The sequence below is a fragment of the Esox lucius genome, chromosome 14 (genome assembly GCF_011004845.1).
Source record: "Esox lucius isolate fEsoLuc1 chromosome 14, fEsoLuc1.pri, whole genome shotgun sequence".
Taxonomy (NCBI): Eukaryota; Metazoa; Chordata; class Actinopteri; order Esociformes; family Esocidae; genus Esox; species Esox lucius.
In genome coordinates, this window is record NC_047582.1 from 6941256 (window position 1) to 6966783 (window position 25528).

Below are 25528 nucleotides of genomic sequence, written 5' to 3' on the forward strand. Positions count from 1 at the left end.
ATCTCCTAACAAGGGCACATGTCATGGTCTGGGTAGATTAGATGGTAAGCGAACAATCAATTCTCGTAGTCAACATGTTGGGGCAGGAGTAAAGACCTGAGTGACTTTGATAAGGGCCAAATTGTTATTGCCAGTCATCTGGGTCAGAGCATATTTGAAACAAAAAGGCTTGTTGGGTGCTACCGGTCAGCAGTGGTAAGTACCTATCAACAGTGGTCCAAGGATGGCTCATCAATGTGCGAGGTCAACGAAAGCTATCCCATCTGGTCCAAACTGACAGAAGGTCTACTGTGGCACAGAAATGTCTTATTACTGTTAAGGGAGTAATGTGTCACAACACACAATGCACCACATTCTGTTGTGTATGGGGCTGCGTAGCCTGTCGCTTGGTCTGATGAGTCCTGTTTTCTTTTACATCACATGGATGGCCATGTATGTGTGCACTGTTAACCTGGGGAAGTGATGACACCAGGATGCACTGCGGGGACGACAAGCCGGTGCAGGGAGTGTGATGTTCTGGGCGATGTTCTGCTGGGAAACCCTGGGTTCGGGCACTCGTGGAAGTCAATTTGACACGTGCCTCCTAAACATCATTGCAGACCAGGTACACCCCTTCAAAGCAATGGTATTCCCTGATGGCAGTGGCCTCTTTCAGCAGGATAATGCATCCTGCAAAAATTGTTCAGGAATGGTTTGAGGAGCGTGATGAAGAGTTCAAGGTATTGAACTGGCCTCCAAATTCCCCTGATCTCAATCCGATTGCGCATCTGTGGAATGTGCTAGACCAACAAGTCAAATCCACAGTGGCTCCATCTTGCAACTTACACAACCTGAAGGCTTCTGCAAATGTCTTGGTGCCAGATGCCACAGGACACCTTCAGGGGTTTTGGCAGGAAGCGGAAGACCAACGGTATATTAGGCAGGTGGTCATAATGTTTTGGCTCATAAGTGTGTAATGTTCTCCAACAAAAGAATAGCTAATATCTAGCTATTTAAGGTTGCGGTGGAAGCTAGATTATCATGCAATCTTGTCAAAATCGTCAAAGACAATCCAACAAGACATTATTTTTGTGCCTTTTAACAGGCTTATATTTCCTGTATGTGTATTTGTATGGCGTTTTTTACTTATTACAGATGCTTAATCACTGATGTTGAGATATAGCAAGTAGTATAGGAAAGAACTGCAGCAACAAGAACACATTAATGTGCAGAACGTCGATGTTCATGTGTGCAGAAGGATCTGGATCTTAATTGAAAGTGATAAAGGTCAGAGAAAAGACAGATACACAGCAGTTTAAACCATGCAGTTTTTTAATCAGCAAAAGGAATTGGCATTTACTTCAGAAACACTCTTGATTAAAATATTTACACACGCACATAGCCATGGACACCTATCCACAAGTACTAGCTGCTGTACACAGACAACACATTTTAAACTAAGATCCGTTGTGTCTGCTGCAATAATTATAATCTCTAAATTCTTGTGCGTTAACATTTCTAGAAAATATAATGGACAATGATTGATATTGCTTTTCTTTCATATTTTCCTCTTTTACTCAATGTTTCCATCTTCTGTTAGTAGAATGCATTTTTACAAGGAGCAAACAACAGTAGTGTTGAAGCACACTGGCTAGGAAAAACTCCCTTAAAAGGGAACCTAGAGAGGAACTAGGCTTGGAGGGGTGACAAGTCCTCTTCTGGCTGTGCCGGGTGAACATTTTAGGAGTACAAGTTGTAATAATTAATAAATGCATGTGGGCTGTGTCCAGAACATAAACCTAATCCAGATCAGAAGCATGACCTGATGGAAAAGGACAGGGACAACCCGGGGGGAAGAATGGTCAGAGTGGCAGCTGGAATGGTCAGGTATATTCTTGATCTGCATCACAACCAGGAGGACCTTGGACAGGGACAGCAACAAGACTTTTGAGCCTGGTACTCTGGAGGTGTTTGCGAAAACCTCATGTCCTCCTAAGTTTAAACAGAACAGCAGACAAGTAACATTTTTAGAGTGCATTCCATAGATGAAGGAGATTTGACCCTACTCCCCCGGCACAATAATATAGCAGCATAAAACCTTGGGGCTGAGATAGGGTTTTACGCTGAAAGCAAAGGCCAACTTTAGAGATTGTTCACACTATTCAAATATTGTGCAATGGCAAGATAAATTTTGTTATTAAAGGGTTTGCCCTCCATTTTCATTCTATGACACAAAATGTTTACGTATAAACTTATACTACCAGTAAAATTACCAAACAAATATCTTTCATTGCAAAACCTCTTTTCTAATTAAACAACACTGTAAGTGACCAAGACCTAACTGAACTTGCCTAATAGAAAATCTAGAAAATATATTTACAATTAAAATGTGTTTTTGGGGGGAGGGGCAGCCAAGAGCTAGCAGAACTTGCACCCCCACACAGACACCCACATCCCTACAAACCCCCACCCCACAGAGATACATACACACACATTCAAATACAAACTATCCTGGATGGCGCTGACCACAGCTCCATGATCTTCAGTAGCCACTGGGAACCACACCCAGGAAAATCCCAAAAAGCTGCAAATCACTGGCATGTCAGACCTCAAGGGAGAACATGAATAAGCTTGCATAAATAAGCTCCCACTTGCGACTCTACTTTGATCCTCAGGCCTGCACAGCAGGGATCCTTCAAATTAATTAATTTTAGTTCTTTGTCATCTTCATTCTGCACACTGTACTTGTGTGTGTCTTTATATGTTTGTATAATGTGGCCAGATGCATGGCTGTGCTTATCTCAAATTCTCCAGGTGTCAAAGGTGTGATCTTATCGCTCATGGCGAACCAGCACTCTTCACAGACACATGTCAGGCCCAGAATAGGGGAGGACTGGAAAAGGTATGCCTAATTAACATGTAGCACAAGCAGACTTCAAACACAATGCTTCTCCTTAAAAACCCTAGGGATACCCTTTCCACAATGTTGTGTCATTTAATCCAAATTCCTCCCGACTTCGTTTTCCAGTGACCATCCTGGACCACAACTCCAGGTCAGGACTGTTCATACACACCCATGCACACACACACATAAACACTCATGTTTACATATACATCCATATGTTTACATAAACACATACTAGAGACATACACTCACCTAAAGGATTATTAGGAACACCATACTAATACTGTGTTTGACCCCCTTTCGCCTTCAGAACTGCCTTAATTCTATGTGGCATTGATTCAACAAGGTGCTGAAAGCATTCTTTAGAAATGTTGGCCCATATTGTTAGGATAGCATCTTGCAGTTGATGGAGATTTGTGGGATGTACATCCAGGGCACGAAGGTCCCGTTCCACCACATCCCAAAGATGCTCTATTGGGTTGAGATCTGGTGACTGTGGGGGCCATTTCAGTACAGTGAACTCATTGTCATGTTCAAGAAACCAATTTGAAATGATTCGAGCTTTGTGACATGGTGCATTATCCTGCTGGAAGTAGCCATCAGAGGATGGGTACATGGTGGTCATAAAGGGATGGACATGGTCAGAAACAATGCTCAGGTAGGCTGTGGCATTTAAACGATGCCCCATTGGCACTAAGGGGCCTAAAGTTTGCCAAGAAAACATCCCCCACACCATTACACCACCACCAGCCTGCACAGTGGTAACAAGGCATGATGGATCCATGTTCTCATTCTGTTTACGCCAAATTCTGACTCTACCATCTGAATGTCTCAACAGAAATCGAGACTCATCAGACCAGGCAACATTCTTCCAGTCTTCAACTGTGCAATTCTGGTGAGCTCATGCAAATTGTTGCCTCTTTTTCCTATTTGTAGTGGAGATGAGTGGTTCCCGGTGGGGTCTTCTGCTGTTGTAGCCCATCCGCCTAAAGGTGGTGCGTGTTGTGGCTTCACAAATGCTTTGCTGCATACCTCGGTTGTAACGAGTGGTTATTTCAATCAAAGTTGCTCTTCTATCAGCTTGAATCAGTCAGCCCATTCTCCTCTTACCTCTAGCATCAACAAGGCATTTTCGCCCACAGGACTGCCGCATACTGGATGTTTTTCCCTTTTCACACCATTCTTTGTAAACCCTAGAAATGGTTGTGCGTGAAAATCCCAGTAACTGAGCAGATTGTGAAATACTCAGACCAGCCCGTCTGGCACCAACAACAATGCCACGCTCAAAATTGCTTAAATCACCTTTCTCTCCCATTCTGACATTCAGTTTGGAGTTCAGGAGATTGTCTTGACCAGGACCACACCCCTAAATGCATTGAACTACCATGTGATTGGTTGATTAGATAATTGCATTAATGAGAAATTGAACAGGTGTTCCTAATAATCCTTTAGGTGAGTGTATATACATGCACACCTACTGTACATGCATCCACTTACATCCACAGTATTTATGTATTTGTACACTGGCACAACTCAATTGTTAGGATTTATTTACCTTAAATATATAATATATATGTATGCATACATAAGTACTTTACATTCAATGGGTAAAATGTCTTGGTCTGGGTTGGGCCACAGGTGCCACATCCTGGCTATGCCCCTAGCCATATCTGCGCTGGGCTGGGGCCTTAGTCAGGACTGGACAGAAGGTGATGCCTCTAGGAACCTCTATCCATTTTGGTCTCCCCAATAGGAGGCAGGTGTAGATTGTTTCCTCCAATTTGGGATCCTATTTATGTTCAATGTTTGGCCACACCTGGTGTGGATCATTTTGGTTTTTGTGTGTTGCTTGCAGCCATTGTTTTGGTTCTTTTTCATTAAACCATGGATTACTACCGCTCTTGTCTTTTTGAGCCTGTAGCCTACCACCACAACCGTGACAACAGGTCCCCACAAGCATACAAAGACAAACAAGTGTGATTCTCTAGACCTCTGATTAGCCAGGTCATCTGCTTCTAGGCTTTTGATTGCCAAACTCTTCAGGAGTATGAAATTGTACTACAAGGCCTTCCAAGGCAGTTAAATAGACAAAGACTAACACTACCACTGTTTCTTGAAAAACTTGCAGACGGTCCTGAAAAATAGCTCTTTACAACTTTTTGATAAGTTCTACACTTCTGAAAACATTTCAAGTTTTCTAAAAATATGCATTCTATTTCCATAGTCTTGAATGGGAAATATTAGGATTTGCCACTGCTTTTGGACAGTTAAAGTTGCAAACAGACTGATGTGTGACAGATTGTGGATACCATTTGTAATGTTTATATACTTCAAAAGCAGCATTTGGAATCGCCACTGCTTTAAATCTACAAACATTGGCATATACATTCTGACTCAACCAAGCAACTATTTTCCCTTATTAACCAAAAAACTTTCCAATCTGAAATAAAAAATATTGTGTTAAAACATAAATACTAAAAACTAACCAACTACAACCTATCCTATGCTACCAAACCACCACAAAATAGGTATTTCATATACACTACCGGTCTAAATAAAGTTTTAGAATACTCCCGGAGAAAACTCTGACAGATCCAAAGGCTACCAAAGCATTTTGCAGCGCCATGCCATACCCTCTGGTGTATCCCTAGTTGGTCAGGGTTTCGTCCTATAGCAAGATAATGACCCAAAACATATCTGTCATGTCAGAACTTCCAAAGAAAAGAACAAGACAATAGGTTTCAAATCATGGAACAACCATCACAGTCTCCAGAGGTGAACCTGAAGACTTATGAAAGCCTTATAACCATTGTTAGGACTATAACTACCACTTTTAGATCACCACCATATTTACTTCCAGAATAGCAAGCACACCCCATTTACTTCTGTCAATGTTATTTTTTTGTTGTTACAAATGTTGTGTGGGACCAAAAGGTCTGTGGGCTTTTACCTATCCTCATTCTCTGTCCATTGGAATACATTTACCTCTTTCAGCTGCTACTCTTATTCAGAGCAAATTTAGTAGCTGTAAGAATACGACTCAGGCTGGTATTATGGTTCCAATCAAGGAGTGTGAAGGTATTTCTTTAAGAAGTATAAGGGACAGGCAGCACTCGTAGTAGAAAACAGGCCAAGGTTGATAAGAGGTGATCAGAATCAGGTAACAGTACAGGCAGGGAACATGCTAACAACATTAAGCAGGAGATCAGGCATGAGGTCAATGTCAGGATATCAGATAGGCAAAAGACCAGGCAGGGAAGAGTCAATAACGTAGTCAGTGAGGATGGACAAAACAACAGGGAAAGGCTATACAATAGGATAAACTAGTCTCAGGATAGAATGTCATAAAAAGACCAACAATACCTCATAAGGATTCAGTACAATGAACTGAACTACATAGTGTGTGCTGATGACCAGCAGGTGTGTGAATAGCTGATCAGAATTCTGGTGATTGGGATCTGGAGAGTGAGTTGCGTTCAAGGGATCTGTTATGTTTTCGAGAGTGTAAGCTGTAAAGTGAGCCATGTTCACAGGACTGGTGACATGTTTGAGGATGTGAGCTGGGTACAGAAATTGCAGTAGCAAGTGAATACATATTCCTGTTTTCTCATCATGGCCCACTGGGGAATCAAACCCACAACGCTGGCAATGCAAGTGTCCCACTATACCAACTGAGCGACATGGGACCACACCCTGTCAGTGAACGTTCACTCTTTCTTTCTTGCAGACTCATTTGAAATTCTCTCTCATCTCCCTATATATCTCTGTTCTTGCATTCTCTCTCTCACTTTCCTTCCTTCCTCCACCTCTGTCCCTTTTTCTCTTCGGTTCAACTACATTTGTCACCAATGTAATTCATGTAATGTAATTAATTAATGTAGTTTGCTTCAGCAGGCCACAAGATTTTACAATTGGGGAGGCAACCCCCACGAAGAACCAAGGGCCAGGCACAAGTTGTGATTAATGTTTTTCGGCAGCTGCACTAGTGAGAGGGGTCTTAAATCAAACACAGGGCCATGAGTTCAGGTGGTCATGCCCAGTCTGAGACAGTGTCCTTGGGGGAAACTGGTCTGAGCCTCCTGTTCCTGAACCGTAAACATGACCTTCATGTCACTGAACAAACAAATACACTCATCTGTCATTCTATCAAACCCTTCGGAGAGGAATGACAACAAAGTGGGGTCATTCCTGGACTGTATATTGTTACACATTAGTCAACTTGATTTAATTAGTCTGCCAGTAGCTAACCTTTGCAGAAACAAAAAAAAGGCAAAATGGTACAATTTGTCATTGCTGCTGACTTTAGTGCAGGTGGGATGTTCACAATGAAACAACTGCAAGGAGAACAGGTGGACAATTCACTTAGCTAACTATATAATAACTATCTACATACAACGTTTGGTTTGGAGTTATTGTTTATAGCATAGCCTGCTTGTATCACCATAACGAAGTGAACAAACTTGAACCATTGTACTACTTTAATGGCACAGGCCAGACAGTGTCCTATGTTTAACATATAGGAGGTACTAGGCATTTTATGTGGTTCATGTGGTTCAGAATTTGTATTTGTGATTTTCCCAAGCTTGTGGTGCTGGACAGGAATGTTTGGGCAATTGACCATGTTAATTTAAAACATTTTCAATTTGCTTTTTTCAATTAGAATTTGTGATGTCGGAATTTGCAGCGGAAGTGAGACATTTCGAGCACCTGTACTATCTGTCTCTGCATTTGCACATGGACAGATTCAACAAACACAATTACAAAACATCTACGTTGTAGATGATGGACATGTTTGACCCTGCTTTTGTGGCTTGTTGTATTAATCAACAGGTCGTGTTCCAGACAGACACAACAATCAGACCCAGAAGCTAAATATTTACAGTTGCCACTAATGTAATTCATGTAATGTAATTAATTAACATAGTTAGCTTCCGCAGGCCACAAGATTATATAATTGGGGTGGCAACCCCCACAAAGAAACGAGGGCCAGGCCCAAGTTGTGATTCATGTGGCTTTGATCAAAGAGACAGGAGGTGAGGGACACTTTGAAGGTACTCTGGAATCCTCACTATACCCCCTGTCTCTAGTGGATATGTTCTACTAGGCAGACTTGGCCCCAGCATACTTAGCAAACTAATCTACCTATGTTGACTATGGAGCAGCCATTAGATGGAGAGCTAACCTAGAGGACAATTTGGCCAAATGCTCAAGTACATTGATCAGCTTGTTTATTCTCAGAGGAATACGTAAGATAATATATGTAATTGTATGACCATCCAAATTTGGAAGATATTCCACATTAAAGTGCTAGTTAGACCTAGATTCAAATTTGGGTTAAATAACACTTACCCTGAGTTGTTTTTGAAGGCCCATGGAGTCATTTTTCACAACAAGCCATTATTCACCTCTGTCCATAACTGGAATTAGCATTATTAGCATTATAATTAATTGAAACTGTGTGTCCCAAACAACAAAGGCAGCATTGCAATTGTAAATGAACTCAAAACATCAGAAATGAACTTCAACCCTTTTACCAAACATTTTTCTGTTTCCCTCATCATACTAGAGGCACAATGTTATCATAAGGATTACAAAAATACTCAGGTCACTAAGATACCATATATGTGGATGTAGATTGTTAAAAAGTGTCAAGCTTGAATTTAAAAAAAAGTTTTATTAGCCTCTGTGGTTTTTCATGCATCATAATTGGAGCCCTATTCCAGAACATACCAATTTTAAGGAGGCCTTTTAGGCCTCTTATTTCCTATCCATTTGAGCCCTGGTAAAAAGTAATGCACTATTAAAGTAATAGAGTGCAGCCAATGTGATGTTATATTAATTTATATTTCTATATCATATTTTGTGATTTGAAATTGAAGAACTAAAATAGCTATAATGGGAAAGTCCATTATTCTCATTTTAATACTTGACCTTGAGAATAATATATTTGGGAATAGCTATCTATTAAAGAATAAAATTGGGTTTTTAATCCATAGTGATGGTAGAAGTGTATTTACTAATAAAATACAGAGGCAAGATCTCTATAATGATGATTCATAGAAGATACTGTGTCCATTAATGACTGGGAAGTAGAGCGGAGACCAGGAAGTTCTCAATGTCAGCAATCTTTATGGTGCTTTTTGCCTTTCTGTCGGTTTCTATTTCTATTTTTTTCTTTTAGTGTTGGTTGCCTTGGGTAGATGTGAAAAAGTTCTAGTCACAGCAGCCATTGCCACAAATAGCGAGAGTCAAAAGGCGATTTACACTCTATGCCCAGGTGCATTTCCTGTCAGCCATGCTGACAAGCTGTCATGTTGGCCTGACAGGGGCATATGTGAACTAATTAGAGTGACAGGGAATGGGAGACGTTGAATAGCATAGTAGGTACTGTGCTAATTCACTTTAGGGACAGTTCGAGGTTTACTGGAGGAGGGCTTGTCCAAAATTGGGTAGGATTGTCAAGCGTTGCTTTGGGGAGTGTTGTATGTTTTTTTTTGGTCACAGGGGAGATTAGTGCGTTTTTTTTCATGGTATGAATTTCCAATTTTGCAGGTATTACTATAATTTCTTCCCTCCCAGCCAAGTTAGGGTTAGTCATCTGCTTTCATGCAACTCCCCTAACAAGTTGATTTGCTACGTGCCTTATGGCTGCTCTTCCAGAGCCTACTACAGGAGCATTCCTCTGCTTAGACGCAGCAGATACTTGACAGATCTTAGGTAATTTATGTATCAGTTAACCGTCATACATTATAGCATCTGGTCGGCTGATGATAGGGGAGAATGCACCCTCTCATTGAACTAACAGAAGTTCAAAGCTAATTATGGCACTGATGATAACAGGTTCCCTCATTATATTGAATGGGAGTATGGCATTCCTCTTGGTCAATATCAAAATAAATTCTGAAAATCACCATGGTACCAATAATTGCTTCTCTTGCACTGTTATATGTATATACTATATTTCTTTGAACATATCTTTAAAAAAATCCAAGACATGAGTAGTTTAGTTTCAAGTGGCCGTCTGCCATATGTTCCCCTGGCCTTCAATTTGAAATACAGGCCATTCAAATGAATAACTCCAGAAGATGGTGTCTTCTCAACAAGTGTGTGGTTCAACCATTACAAGAACCTTGTATTGGGCATGGTGCATGTTGCTTAACAGGTGAATGCCTCTATACTCAATAAATAGCGAGAAGCCTTAAGCAAGCCTGCAAAGTCATTTCCTGAAATTAAAGTGTTAATTTCATGTAACCATGACACGCCCTTTTAACCTGACTTCCTTGGCTTCAAAATAGTTGTTGAGTATTCACAAAGGAATTAATGGTGTCACGTTCAATGGATTTATCCATATTTTCAAAAGGTTTCTGGTCAGTGGTACAGTTGATATATGCAACCTCTGGGTAGTGGAACGCAACCTCACAGTTCAATAGTCTACCAGTCAAATGCCTTTCCTCTATCCACTTAGGGACAAAAGGTGGGTAGTTTACCAGGTCTTCAATAGGTTAACTAACATATCACACATATCAAACCATTGAAATCTGACCAGATTTGGAGCTGGGCAGATTTGGAGATCGCCTTGTAGTGGAACGTAAGCTTCAACTGGAAGCCATTTGAGTGTGTGGAGGAGAGGGGTGACATGGAAGAACATAGGAAGGTTGAATACCAGGCAGGCTACAGCATTCTGGATAAGTTGGTGGCACATGCCGGGAGCCCTACCAACAGTGAATTGAAGTAATCCAGACGTGAAATGACAAGATAATGAATTAGTACCTGAACCATTCCTGTGTATGGTAAGGCCGTACTCCAAGAATGTTGTAGAGCATGAACCTTTAGGAATGAGTTATCGTCTTGACATTTGAGGAGAATGCCAATGTGTTGTCTGGGGTCAGGCCAAGGTTTTTTGCACTCTGGGAGGGGGGCACTGTGGAATTGTCCACTATGGAGGATATGTCTTGGAGTGGACAAGCCTTCCCGTGGAAGAATAGCAGCTCTGTAATTTCGAGGTTGATATTAAGGCGGTGGGCTGAAGTCCAAACAGAGATGTCCGCCAGGGATTCAGATATGCATTTGCCACCTGGGTGTTTGTAGGGGGAAGGAGAAACATTGTTCAGTGTTATCTGCATAGCAATGGTGGAAGGGACCATGTAAGGATATGACCGAGCCAGTTGACTTGGTGAACAGAAAGAAGAGGATCTAGAACCAAGGCTTGGGGAAGACCAGCAGTAAGTGGGAGAGACATTGACCTCTCCATATCATCTGGTAGGAGCGTCCTGTCAGGTAGGACACAATCAAACTGTGTGCTGAGCCTGAGACGCCCAGACCAAGGAGGGTGGAAAGGAGAATCCAATGGCTCACAGTCTCAACAGCTGCAGATAGGTCTAGGAGAATGTGAACAGAAGAGAGTCAGCTTGGGTATTATGAAGAGATTCTGCTACATAAAGGAGAGCAGAGCCAGTATTGAAGGACTGACTGGTTAGGTTCATGAGGGCATGTTGTTTGTTGGTGAAAGCAGGTGAAAGGCTGTTAATGCATGGATAAGTTCAGTGTGTTACTGATCAGTGGGCCCACCAGGCTGAGTAAATAAGGTGCGGATGTCATCAACTTTCTGAGAGAAGAAAGAGGGAGGGGGAGGTGGTGGGGGAAGGGGGAATAAGGAGAAGGTGAAATTTAGAAGCTTGAAAGTAGAAGCTTGAAATTTCAAGTGGTAGAAAGTGGCTTTGGCAGCAAGATTGAGGCGTGTCCTTTAAAGCAGATTCAATGCTGTTCTGCTTTATGTCACACTGCTCACTCAACCAAGAGGTTGAGTTAAGAGGTTCCTGAGCCGCCACAATGACTCTCTACAGCACAATAAGGCAAAGTAACCAGGTTCAATGAATGACCACTTGCAATTGCGGGCCAATTGCACCTTTTCCCTTTTGATATCGATGTGCTGTCTTTTATGCATTCACATTCTCCCAAGTCCTTCCACAGTATGAAAAGCCACATAACCCTTTTCTCCCAACAGACCCAGTTATTCAAGAAGGCCTAACACACATTATGTCACAGTCAGATTATCAAGTTAAACCTTTGGTTCTGGGTTCAGAGGGACGTATTTTCTGTTTGTTGTGATTGACCGTTGTGATTGTTGTGCGGTGCATTGGCAATATGTTTGGAAAGCGTGTTGTCTATATTAATTCAGTTTACAAATATGGCATCAACATGTTGAATATCAAATTTTCCCCAAGCTGATCGATGTCTGTGGCCAGCTCATATAACACTGCAATGTTGTCTCATTACACAGGGAGCGTGAGCTCGCCAATGGCGGTCAGGGAACCTTCTGAACCAGAGCCCTGAGTGGCATCGACTGTGTAACAAATGGTAAAGTCGATATCCACATTTATAAACGCAGAGTTTCTGCAGTTATTCTTATTTTGGATCACATTCATTATTTTCTTAATGTAATGTATAAGGGGAAGTGTGCGCAATCACTTTTACAGACTTAGGTAAGACGCCCTTCAACTGTCGTGCAACGGAAGCATGGAATTGCTTTCAATCTATTCTTCTCCTAGATGTGCTGGGGCCCATCAATGGGTTCAATACTCTGACACGGGACTCTATTCAGGAGTATGAATGTTTCCTGTGGGCTGCATCAATTTAATGTTGTGTTGATTGTACCATATGTTGTAATTTTATATTGATTGCTGCTGCCTTCTTGGCAAGGAATCCCATACAAAAGTGACCGTTTCTCAACAGGATTTTTCCACGTTAAATAAAGTTTAACAGAAAATAAAAGGGTCAAGTGAGCATATTTTTTGTATGAGTGAGGGAGGTTGCTTAAAAAAGTTGTTGGACACCTTAAGCTGATCCTCCAGTACTCCCGCTACCTGGATGATTGACACATGCAACGGTATCTCTGTTGCAGAGTCAAACATGACAAAAGAAGGATACAGCATATACTAAAACAAACAAGCACCTGAGGGTTCAGGGCATCAGGACGTTAACCCAAAACTAAGACTCACTCCTTCAGATCTAAAGGACACATTTAGGATAATGACGTAAATGGAAGTAAATGTAATTCTGTCACTGGCATTGTAACCTGATGCCCTAGTGACATGGAACCCAACTATGAGATACAATTGGTGGTAGAATCTTCTCCATCTGTGTCTTAATTGGTATGTCAGAAGGCTAAGATAATCTGCCAGACTGGTAAATTAGCTGGTCATAAATAGAATGGGGAAGTATGAGATATAGTAAGATATAGTGGGAAATCAGAAACCCCAACACATTAACACCTCCTACTGGTTTGCTGTTAATTCACATTTTACAAGTTTTCCAATACTAGAAATGTGAGAGGGTAATACATTACAGTAGTGCTGAGCAATTGCATATGCATGCAAGTTCCAGTGATAAAAGTGTGCCTGTGTGTGTTCCTGTGTGTGTGTGTTCCTGCATGTGTGTGTTCCTGCGTGTGTGTGTTCCTGTGTGTGTGTGTTCCTGCGTGTGTGTGTTCCTGCGTGTGTGTGTTCCTGCGTGTGTGTGTTCCTGTGTGTGTGTTCCTGCGTGTGTGTTCCTGTGTGTGTTCCTGCGTGTGTGTGTGTTCCTGCGTGTGTGTGTTCCTGCGTGTGTGTGTTCCTGCGTGTGTGTGTTCCTGTGTGTGTGTGTTCCTGTGTGTGTGTGTGTTCCTGCGTGTGTGTGTGTGTTCCTGTGTGTGTGTGTTCCTGTGTGTGTGTTCCTGCGTGTGTGTGTGTGTTCCTGTGTGTGTGTGTGTGTGTTCCTGCGTGTGTGTTCCTGTGTGTGTGTGCACTTATGTGGACCGTCCTTGGTGAGAGAGGATTATTTCCCCATTAAAGCTTTAGCACTCACATAGCCTCTCAGTATTTCAGGTCACAGCCAATGATTTCCTTATTTTAGGTCAGCTTTGGAGAGCTAGGCAATTCCACCACAGCAATGAGGTGTGATAGTGTGTGTGGACGCATGTTTGTGCTAGGTGTGTGTAGATTTGTTAGAGTGCGAGATTTAGCCCAGATTTTCTTTGAGTCTACGCCTGACTTCTCAAGATCCCCCGCTAACCAACTAGCTAATGACAGATTTTCCTTCTGTCCTGATATTTTAATAGACAGGTTGCATAAGGAACATGTTTTCTTTGTAAAAGCTGTTCTGTAGCCAATCTCTGTGCCCCACAGTGTTAGATAGATGACTCATCCTTGTATTTGTTGCCAATATGGGGTCGACAACAACATGGGCAGGACCATTAAAGTCTCCAACTTCAAGGAGATTCTGCATGTTATATTGCCATCGCTCCCAGGGCCTCCTGCTGCTCTTACCCATGTACGTGTGTGCGTCTGGTGTGTTTCCCTCAGGTGGTGTGGATCATTCATCTCTGCCTGTCCACCCACCTGGCCTGCATTAGGACATCGGGCAGGACTCAACCACCCGCGCGCTGCCTCTCCCTTTACACTAACTCCCACTCATCCAGTCAGTTATAAACTCGGTTCCAGTCCACTTGGTACTTCAGCCTGTCACCTCTCTTTGGATCTTCGCTGCTCTCTCCCCTTACTCACCTCACTCTCTACCTCCGTCTCCCACACTATGTTGTCCGTATGTTCAGACCCACCATCTCTCCCTCTTTATTAATACAGCTTCTAATCCCTCTCCAACTCACTCCATTCACGTGGGAGAGAGCTGCACACATTTAAGATGTGGGGGTCCGAAGGAATGATGTACACTCTGTCCTACAGATCTGGCCTCCCTTTCTCTCTGTCTTTGTTTCACTTGAGTCCCCATGGCTCATCTCCACAATGTGGGTTCTGTTTGTTTGGGGAGGGAGTGCCAGGTTAACCCCGGGCAGTAACGAGTTCTGGCAGTCTTTGTGTTGTCGCGTGGATCCATACCAGGTCCTTACCGGAGCTTTTAGAACGCCAAGAGCCAGTGTGACAATCATCGTTTATGGATCGAACTAAAGTAGGGATTAACACTTTGATAAGTGGCACAAAGTGTAGCAGTGCTGTTTTACCACTGTACTTAACCATGGCCCCCCTCTTCCCAAAGTGAGAAACGCATTTGTACAACATTTAACCTCAACGCTCTCTGAAGTAAAGTTTTCCTTTACTACTCTTATTGGTATTAACATTGAACGGTGATGTTTGTTTAATTAAAAACATTTACCCGATTTTGTGTCATAGATTTGGTAATTGAGCCCTGCTTTATTGCAGTGACTCTTAGATGACTTGGCACAGTCAATGTTGTGATATGTGTCTTCCGTTCTGATACTATTCATGTCGTCCGCTCAACAAAGAAGTGTATATCGTAATTGTTTAGAGCTGGACATAGCTCATTTTACAACCCTCTACCTTAATTGAGTACAAAGGGGCCCAAGCCACCATAAGCAGTCACCAGAGCACATAGAAGCAATGCAACCCTATTTAATTACTAAGCCACACAACTTGGACAGTGCTGGGCAATTGCAATGATGTAGGTAACTGCGAACTGCCGGCTATTAATAGAGCACCACAGTGCTTCATTTACCTCATGGTAGACATTCACTGTGTAAGCAGGGCTGGCTCTAACCTTTTGGGGGCCCTAAGCAAAAATGTTTTTGGGGCCCCCAGCCCTAGCAGTCCCTAGTGGTCGAGGGCCCCTTAGCGGTTCGGGGCCCTAAGTGATCGCTTTAGTCACAAATGCCTAGAACTGGCCCTGTGTGTAAGAGCCACCTTTGTGAAAAGTTGTGATTCCTTCCTACAGAATATTTGTGTCCGAGCTCAACTGTCCCTCGTTGAAACTTTTTGAGCAAAGTGACAGTTGGGAGTTTTAATGTGTCAAACATAAACTTAAATTCCACATTAGTACAGGGTAAAGTTCTCTATAACAAGCAGACATTCATTGACAGATGTGATTAACAATGGGGTATATTTTATTTAAAGAAATGACAATATGATGACAGATAAATCATTATCAGCTAAGCAAAGGTTGTCAGTTTCCCTACTAATAAGAAGGATATCTTGTTGAATGACATTGCACTCCCGGCACCTTCATTACCCACTCACTCTGAAAGGCAAGGCAGGAATCAAAATTTCAACAGCCCAACAGCTTCAATACAAACCATAAAATCATGTCCAGCAGAACAGAATGCCTCAGAGGTTTGGGAGTCTTTCTTCAAATATTGGAGTAGTTTCTTCAAATATGGAAGTGTCTGCAATGATAGAAGAAACAGGGGAGAAATAGTTAAAAAAGGGACTGGCAATCGCAGGTTTTCAATATTTTTCATGTTTGACACAAGCCTTCAACAATAGCAACCCTCTCAAAACAGTATCCTAAAGATACATTGTTGCATACTTTCTCATAGAAGATAAGGCAAATAACTTTGATGTGATGACTCAAGTGTAAAAAATTGTTTGGTCGAATGCAGGGGCGATTCTAGGGTCAGCGCTTTAGGGGTGCTGAGCACCCAATGAGACCCACTGCCACCATCCACCCTCTTTTCACACAAAAACAAAAAATATGTTTACTGAAAGATTGGTTCAACTAACTCCAAAATGCAGATTTCTTTTTTCTTTTTTTGAGACCTTTTCAAAGCACCAGCTTAATTGTGAGAGTTCACACAGACAGCCCCCTGTAACAAACAGCCCCCTGTAACAAACACAAAACCTTCTTCACTCAGCTGGTTTTCCTGACCGTTAACTCCATGTGTCTCCTTTTATATCAACACTTAAACTTTCTTTTATTGTCTAGTTTGATAGTCAGTCACAACTGAAAAATAACAGATATAAATCTAGGAATGAATAACAATTCATTTAAAAAGCCACAGTTAGTGTTTTCACAGATACTGGTATACAGTGATGTTTGTTTTCACCCTGGTCCAAACGCCAGGGCTTCATATTTCCATGACGACTGACCAGAAAAGTCACACATCATGTCATGTTTACATGAGTATCAAATGAACAATAAACTTTAACAACAGAGACACACGTACGCAATACACTGGTACGCAGTTTATTTCTGTTTCATGCTCTAGCAGTTAATAAACAGAACTGCATACATTTAAAATTAATTGGCTGAAACAGTACCTAGCTAAACCATCTTATATCTGGAATGTTATTCCTCAACTTGTTTTTTCACAACTTTGTGGCATTCATTTTCTCTTATTGTGTAATTATGATGTATCCAAACTCCCTATCAAACTCTCCAACTTTCATCGTCAGGTTCTCTTAGCATGGGCACTAATTTATAAACATAACTTTTCACCACAGAGATGTTTTATTTGGAACAATAAGAACATTTTATTCAAGAATAAGTCTCTATTTTATGACACTTGGTTCAGTAATGGTTTATTTTTGGTAGAGCAGTTGTTTAATAAACAAGGTCTTTTGTTCAGATATTCAGAATTTCTTTCAGAATACCACATACCAATAACCCCAAAATAGTTTCATACTGTAATGGGTGTTATTCCTTCGGGCTTATGTATGCTTTTTAAAAACTGTAAATACTCCTCCCCAGTATCTACTACATCCTTTCCTAAACCTTGTGATACTCCTGTGGGTCAAACTTGTTTTTCTCAGTTGAAAGCTAAAAACCATAAAATAAGATCTTTATTTCTTAAGAATGTGATATCTGTTCCTCCTGTTATTTCCTTTTGGAATAATCTGTTTGTTAACCTTAATTGGAAAAAAATCTGGTCTTTACAGCAGAAATTCTTTCTCACAAATAAAGTGAAAGAAATTTCATTTAAGCTCATACACAAATTCTATCCTGCTAAGAAATGTATATAAAGATTTAAGTCGGATATTGAGCTAACATGCTCTTTTTGTTTGAAGTCTGATGAAACAGTGGTTCACTTATTTTGGTCATGTCACTACACTCAGATGCTTTGGAATGATATTGATGCATTTAACTGTAAGATTTGGCGAGGCTTCTCAATACATATGAGAAACATTATATTTGGGTACTTTGACTCAGACCCCACAAAAGAAAATATCTGTTTTGTTATTAATTTAATTATTTTCCTAAGCAAATTTTACATTCACAAATGTGTTGTATACTTTCTTCTTTGTTATAATTTTTTTTTTAAATACTAAAAAAAATACTAAAAATAAACAGAACTGCATGAGTCTTGCGGAAGAACATTGTAACCGGCGCTACTTCTCTCCGTTCATGACTATGGACGAGTCACCCAGGTCCTGTGCAACTCCACAGCGGCGGCGACCCGCTGGACTAAAATAGTCAGAAAATAAACACTTATTATAGGTGTACCGTGATTCAGGATACTGACTCCAGTACTCACCGATATGGTTTCGGTATCGGAACAACTCTAGGTAAAAGGAAAGAAGTGTGAGACACAGCTTTGGAGCAACTTTGATTCACAACACTACATAACGGGTTCTCACTCAGCGTGTGTTTCGCGCTGGATGACGGTCGTGCTGAGCGGTGCAGGGACAGAGGAGAAGTAAAAGAGAAGAGGATGACACCATTTGCTAAGCGGGGATGTTTTCATTTTCATGCTTAACACATAAACTTTAAACCAAAAACTACGGAGTATGTTTTGGACATTATTTAACCTTGTCAAAGACGAACAAAAATGTTAGAATAACAACATTTCTTACTCCAAGTTTTAGGGGTGCTGAGCTCCTTTTTAGGGGTGCTGAAGCACCCCTAAAAAGGGGCTAGCCTCGCCCATGGTCGAATGGTTAATTATTCTAAGCTTCATCTAATTATAATGCAGAGTCATCTGCTGGTCAGCAGTAAAATAACATTGGCTATGGACAGAGGTTTTAACAGTAATGGCATGTCAGAATTCCACAGACAGTGTTTTGTACTCCAGCAGCTTTTGAAATGATACAAAGACAATGAGTAAAGTCACTGTCATCTTTAATTTGAGGGTATTTTCCTCCATATCGGGTTTTCCTACATAATCTCCCCATTTAAGTGTACCAAAAGTATTTGGACAGTTGGATTCACATCTGCCTCTGATTAGGCAGGTATGTTTGTAAACCTAATTAGGGCACAAGAGAACAGTCAATGTCTGGTCTTGATTCTAGGCTATGCATTCCCATTTGGAGTTGGTTTCTGGTGTCTGACAACAAGATTACCAAAGAAATGTCAATGCAAGACAAGCTAGCTATTATGATGCAGATAAATCAGAATAAATCAGAGACAAAAACAAGACACCAACAAAAACCTGCACAGTTCAGGAAATGGGTATTGTGGAGAGAGTAAACAAATGTTTCCAAAGTACCAAAGTAAAGGCAAAAGAAAAGTATGGAAAGAAAAAAAGGAACTTGCATACCCACTCATCCGTGAAATAAGATGGAGGCGGTGTTATGTTTTGGGCACGTAGTGCTGCCACTGGAACTGGCTCACTAATCTTCACTGATGATATAACTGCAGGATGAATTCAGAAACATCTTGTCTGATCAGATCCAACCAATTTCATCAAAACTCTACGGACGGCACTTTACCTTGCAACCAAAGAGTTTCTAAATGCCAAAAAGTGGAATGTTCTTAACTGGCCAACTCAATCACTCAACCTGAATCCAACTGAGCATTTGTTTCACAAGATAAGAGTGAAGGCAAAAAAATGCCCCTAAAACAAACTGGAACTGAAGATGGCTGCAGTACAGGCCTGGCAGATCATCAGCACAGAAGATACCCAGCGTCTGGTGATGTCTATGGGTCGCAGAACAGCATTCTGTCGTCATAGAATGGAAAAGATTTGTGCAGTCAGGCCTGTGATAAAGAATTGAGTTTAGTCATGGTCCCTTTAGGCCAGGGTGTAAGATCAACAGATTTCTCAATGGATTTCGAGGCACTGTTTAGAGTGATTTCCCAGTTTCATTTGTGCTGGTCTCCTTGTTTGTCTGGATTTCTTTCACTTGGACTGAGTTTGATTATATTTACAACGAAAAAGAAGAGCTAATTGAGAATTTATAGGCCTGGTTCTTCCTTGTTTGGGTTTCTACCACTTTTCATTTTCTCTCTGTCCTAAATTGGTGTGAGTTTTTATTGGTATGGGTTTTACTTTATTGGTCTGGGTGTTTTATTTCATATTTGCCTTTGTATTTGAATTTTGTGGGCACTAATAGAGTGTGTCCTTTTGGAACCATTTTTCCTTTTGGAAAACATTTAATATATATCCCCAGTAATGTCTTTCAGAAACCCTTGTTAAAAATAAATTATGTTGAAGTTATTCGTTTGTTACTTCCGTTCATGTTTGAGCTGCCATATGATTGGTTTGTTATTATGGAATTTATCAAAATGGGTACTTGAGTGGGATATTTCTCCAAGAGTATATTCACTCTTAACACTTAAAGTTCTACTGTGCCCAAATGCGAGTGTTCAAAGAAAACATTTGAGTTTTTGTCACTGTCAACCACATTCTAGATAGTTGTCAAATTGGTGAAATCATTCAGAAAGTAGCATAAACACAGAAGCGTACACCAATATAACAATATGACCACCTGCCTAATATTGTGTAGGTCATCCTTTTGCCGCCAAAACAGCCCTGACCAGTCGAGGCATGGACTCCACTAGACCTCTGAAGGTGTCAAAATCGCTCAGACCCTTATGCTTGACAATTTGTCCTGCTTCTAACACATCAACTTTGAGGACAGAATGTTCACTTGCTGCCTAATATATCCCACCCACTGACAGGTGCCATGATAACACGATTATCTGTGTTATTCACTTCACATTATGACAGTGGTCATAATGTTATGGCTGATCAGTGTATAAAAAGGGCAAACCTTAACAACAGAAAAACAAACATGGATTTCAAAACACTTAAAGAGCGTCAATGTACCCAAGTGAATCTGCATAGCATTTTGACTTGACAGTGTATCATGTGAGAAATGCAGAATGTAGCTTGAGGCTGGTTTGGTGGGGAAGGGCAACTTCCCAAAGAGAGATGATGAAAAGGTTTTTCGTTTAGAGGTGCCACTGAAATTGAGACAGTCACACATTTACATCACATTTTGTTAATTTAGTTCTTGCTCCAATCCAGAGCAGCTAGATATATTAGTGACTGCATGCATTTTATGACCTATAATACTTGACAGTTTATTATTCTTAGGGGGGAGGGGAAGAAGGAGAAAATTGGAATCCGAGATGATCAGCTGGCATGATGGCGAGAGTCACCGGGGTTAACACCCAACTCTGATGATCCAGTGTTGTGGGATCTTTAGTGACTTCAGAGAGTGAAGATACCTGTTTAACATCCAATCTGAAAGATTACTACCTACGCAGGAATGTCCCCTACACTTCGCTGATGCACTGGAATTTCATCTTAAGACCAGTAGGAAGAGAGTGTCCAACTGGCCCTCCAAAACCACTTTCAGCAGCATCTGGTCCCCAATCCATGGACAGACCAGGACCGACCCTGCTTAGCTTCAGATGCAAACCAGCCGTGGGATGCCATGCTGCTGATGTAGAATGAAAAGGAAAGCAGGAGCAACAGCAACTTGAAAAAAGGGAAGGAGAAAGAGAGACAAGAGGAAGTGAATGTGAGGAAAGAGAACATGAAGTGAACATGAAGAAAGTGCAAAATTAGATTGGGCATAAGGCAGTGCAAACTGGCTTAGCAGGAACTGACTTGCTAGTGTCTGGTTGTGCTGTAGCAACTCCTTGTGGCGGGTCAGACACCTACAAGCTCAACTGTGTTTGTCAGCCGGTGAATGCAGCCTCCTCAAAGTCAATTGACAGCTGAGGGGAGCTGAATTCAAGGTAAAAAAAAATTTCTAAAGGTAGGAAGATCACAAAAAATATGCCATTCAGAGAATACTGTAGATGTAGTGCTCTGAGCCAGTTGCCATGGTTGTGAAGGATGGGATGGCCAAAGAGTTGATTGCCAAAGAGAAGGATCCCACAACAGCAGAACAATGGAATGAGCTAATTGTAAGCCCCAATCTGTGAAGAAATGGATTTTGCTGATTTTATAAAATTGGATATAATGTGAAAACTAAGGAGAGTTGAGTTCTAGGGCAGAGACCTCATATCCATCCCGACTACTCCCTCAACAGTAACATTGATGACTCCAGCTTGACCAGGTCATAAGGAAATAACCACTGGGAAAACACCCAGGACATTAAGGGATGCAGGCAGACTCTTTATTCTGTAATACCGAGAGGTGAGACTATATACTTTTTCTGATAAGACTTACTTTCACGTTTAAAAATAACAGATGTGTAGCCAACCCTTCTTTCATTTGTGTCCTCTGGTTTCCAACATTTAACTAGGTTACCCTCCCTTGTCTCTGATTCCCTGGGTTGAGTCCCTCTGGTTGTACCACTGTACCTACAGGGGGGGTTCTTGCAGCATATAAATTAGTTCTTGATTGTATCAAACACTTATCATTTTTGTTAAAATTATATATTCATATTTATTAATAACAGTGTCTTTGTTTAATCAAACGTGTTAGTTTTCCACTTCAAATGCACATACAGAAATTCATCTGGGAGAACATAAAAGCATCTCATAAATATATAAATATATCTTTAAACTCTGGGTACCCTACAATTCTTTGGCAATCTAGCAGCCCCAGAATTGGAGGTTGAAAGAACCTAGAGATAGGTTCTTTCAACCTCGTTGAAGGTGGATTGACAGGCGCAGCAATCAAATAGTTCAAATATTGCTTTTACAAAAGGTTTGCTACATAAATTAGTGAGCAGAAACATCTCACTTTTGAGATCTTAATCTTACAACCAAGGCTCAAAGGAAGGTGTCCCACCAACAGAAACAATCCAGAGAATGAATCCCTCAATTTTCCATTATTTTCTCCCACTGCTAGTCTAGAAAATGGTTCATTGTATTTATCATTTTACCCACTACCAGTCTAGAAAAACACACTCAAAACAGACAGGCTACTTGTTCATAAAAGTAAATGTTTTGAGTTTTATGAAGCTATTTTATATTACAATTTGTTTTTTTTATAATAATAATAATAAATTTTTTGGGCATCACAGCAGATTTTGTACACAGCCCCCCCCCCCCCCCATTAGGGTACCAAAAGTATTTAAATAGATTACCATTATGTACAAGGAAATAGTTACCATATTTATTACTTGTAAGTTTCACCAGCAGATAGACATGCTTAGAAAATAACATCGCTCTTCTATATTTTACAGATGAGAAGGTATGCCAGTGCCCTTTTTTCTCCTTTTCTTTTGATAACTCAGATTCATGTTTTATTTCCCTCCTCTGTCCATGATACCCTTTACCACCACTCTGCAGGCTATTTTATGTACTTTTTAGGTCACACTGTTTTGGAAGCAAACTAGAGTTGTTGCTCCTTGCAATCCAGTCTCTGTATTTTGGCTGATTTCTTCAGTGAATGGTAATGACTGATACATCTATGCCTACCACCTGGAGAGTCTTCATGATCTGTCAGTTTTTTTTCCTCTTCATTAAAATTAGCATTTTTTTGGTCACCTAGGAATATTTTTGTCAACTAGGATGTTTGCCATTGCTGAGCTCATTATTCTGTCTTTGTTATTCAGATTTGTATTTTACCTTTATATATACAGAGAAGTCAGTATGAGATTGAGGTCTATTATACAGCTGGTCTAGTTTTTGCTTTTCTGCTTTAAAAACACATCAACCAATGTCTGGCTCTTTTGGAAGCCAGACAGTCCCAGCTAATTGAAGTGTATTAATGACAATGATTTGTGTGAGTGTTTGCACCAGTAATAAAGTGCAAGGCTGAGTGACTGACTGCATCTAGGGGTTTCAGTTCTGACGCAGAGGCATTCATATATTTAGCCCATCACCTTCATCTATTACTGACATAAAACTGACTTTTACAATTTAATTTCTATGCTGAGAATACAGACTAAATGTTTTTCTATGATAAAAATAGTTTTAAAAAATTCTAACTCACCAACTCAGAAATATGTGTTTTGAAAGATTTTAATCTAACCAAGGTTGTAATCCTAAATTTGTCACATTTCGGGAAAAGCAGGACACCAAGCATGGCCTTTATGAGCAACAAAGGGGTTTAATGAAGAAACTAAGGCAGGTAAAAAAACACAGACTGGTGACACGTACATACACAAAAGACTCAATGACTCTTTTGTGTTAACAGAAGAGGGCTAACTAAATAGGGTTAACAGAAGAGGGCTAACTAAATAGGGTGCTAATGAGGACTAAACAACAAACAGGTGAAAACAATCAGAACAAGAGAGATATGCCATGTTAAAGAACAACAGCAAAAACAAAACAAAAGGTATTTGTAGAAGGGAACGTGTACTATAACAGAACTGTCAGTGGTAATAATTATATATTCTAAATGTTGGAGGCTTAGAGAATAGCATACATTTAGTTTAACTTGCATTTTTGAACCAGCTTAAGAGCTGTTCGATTTGCACAGACACATCTTCGGTTTTCATGTTGTCAGACGACAGCAGCTCCAAATGCAAAGCATAGAATCAAGACTAGACATTGACTGCTATGAAGCTAATTGTCCACATACTTTGGTAACCAAAAATGTGAATAAGTACAGAGACTGCTGTAATTTCATCTTTCTAAATGGTTTCTGCGACGTTGATGAAAACACCCTCAAATGAATGCTGACAGACTGCACAATAACGCCATAGTTTTCTTATCATGTCAATTTGTACGTGCTGGCAAACAAAGCCAAATAAAAACACACCAAAAACTGTCACCATCTATATATTTTTGTAGTCCACTGTTTATATAAAAGGGATAACTGCTTTGGTTTGTACATCTGGGTGGGGAAATATTTGTATTGAAGAGGTGCTGCAGAAATTCTTTAGAGTAAATGAAAGGAGAGAGAAACTCACACTTACTTAGGTAATACAAGCTTGACACATTTTACTCTTGTGCTGTTTCACTTTTGCTCCTTTGTTTGGTTTGTGTTTTCAAAATCTCACACCGCCTCTGTGTGTTGGCATGGTAAAACATGATTTTGCGCTCATATATAAAATACCAACGAAACACTGCAGCTAAAATGACACTTTTTCCCTATTGAATGTTGCCAGGTGGAATGTGTTTCCGACCCAATTGGGCTATTCGTAATGAACTTGGGCGAGTCGGTTTGTTTTCTGGAGACAGCGGCAGAATACAGTTTATGGTCAATAAAATCTGGCAACCTTGCATACAGGACCCAGTGATGCCAACTTAGCGACTTTTTCGCTAGATTTAGCAACTTTTCAGATCCCCTGAGCGACTTTTTTTCATAAAAGCACTAGCGACAAATCTAGCAACTTTTTGTGGTGTTATTGAAGACTTGTTCTTACCCTTCTCAACGAGCAGCGGGTGCCTCTCCCCCATCTGAAAGCACTCAGACGGCCCAGTCCTCGCACAGCAGTTCCTCCTCACTGCAGTCAGAGCAGCAGATGTTAACTCCTCCGCGTCCAGACTGAAAATGAATCACGCATGCGCTCTGTCAGACTGTCTCTTTTGGGTAACTTTTGCTGGTCCCAAGCCCGGATAAAGGAGGAGGGTTGGTTTAAAAAATTAAAGAATCGACAGAAGAAAGTTAATTTGTAGTTCTAAACATATTTAGGGTGTTTTTAATAACTTTTTGTCTCTCCTACGATGTTATTCCGCTCCTACAGGCAGCGTCCATCACGTGCAGATGGTGCTGTTCTCTTAATCCATGACCATGATGATATTTCCCCTTGTGTGTTGCTCTAAATTTAATTTTTTTTTCTAGCCTTT

The 25528-nt window shown here is 40.8% G+C and overlaps 1 long non-coding RNA gene across 1 annotated transcript; it reads right to left on the reverse strand.

The window, feature by feature from the left end:
- Positions 1–1713: 1713 nt before the first annotated feature.
- LOC117595569 lies at positions 1714–25133 on the reverse strand. The gene is made up of 3 exons (XR_004576812.1): positions 25105–25133; positions 15963–16052; positions 1714–1971 (listed from the first exon to the last, which is right to left on the reverse strand). It is a non-coding gene; the product is annotated as an uncharacterized LOC117595569 (long non-coding RNA).
- Between the last annotated feature and the right edge of the window lie 395 nt (positions 25134–25528).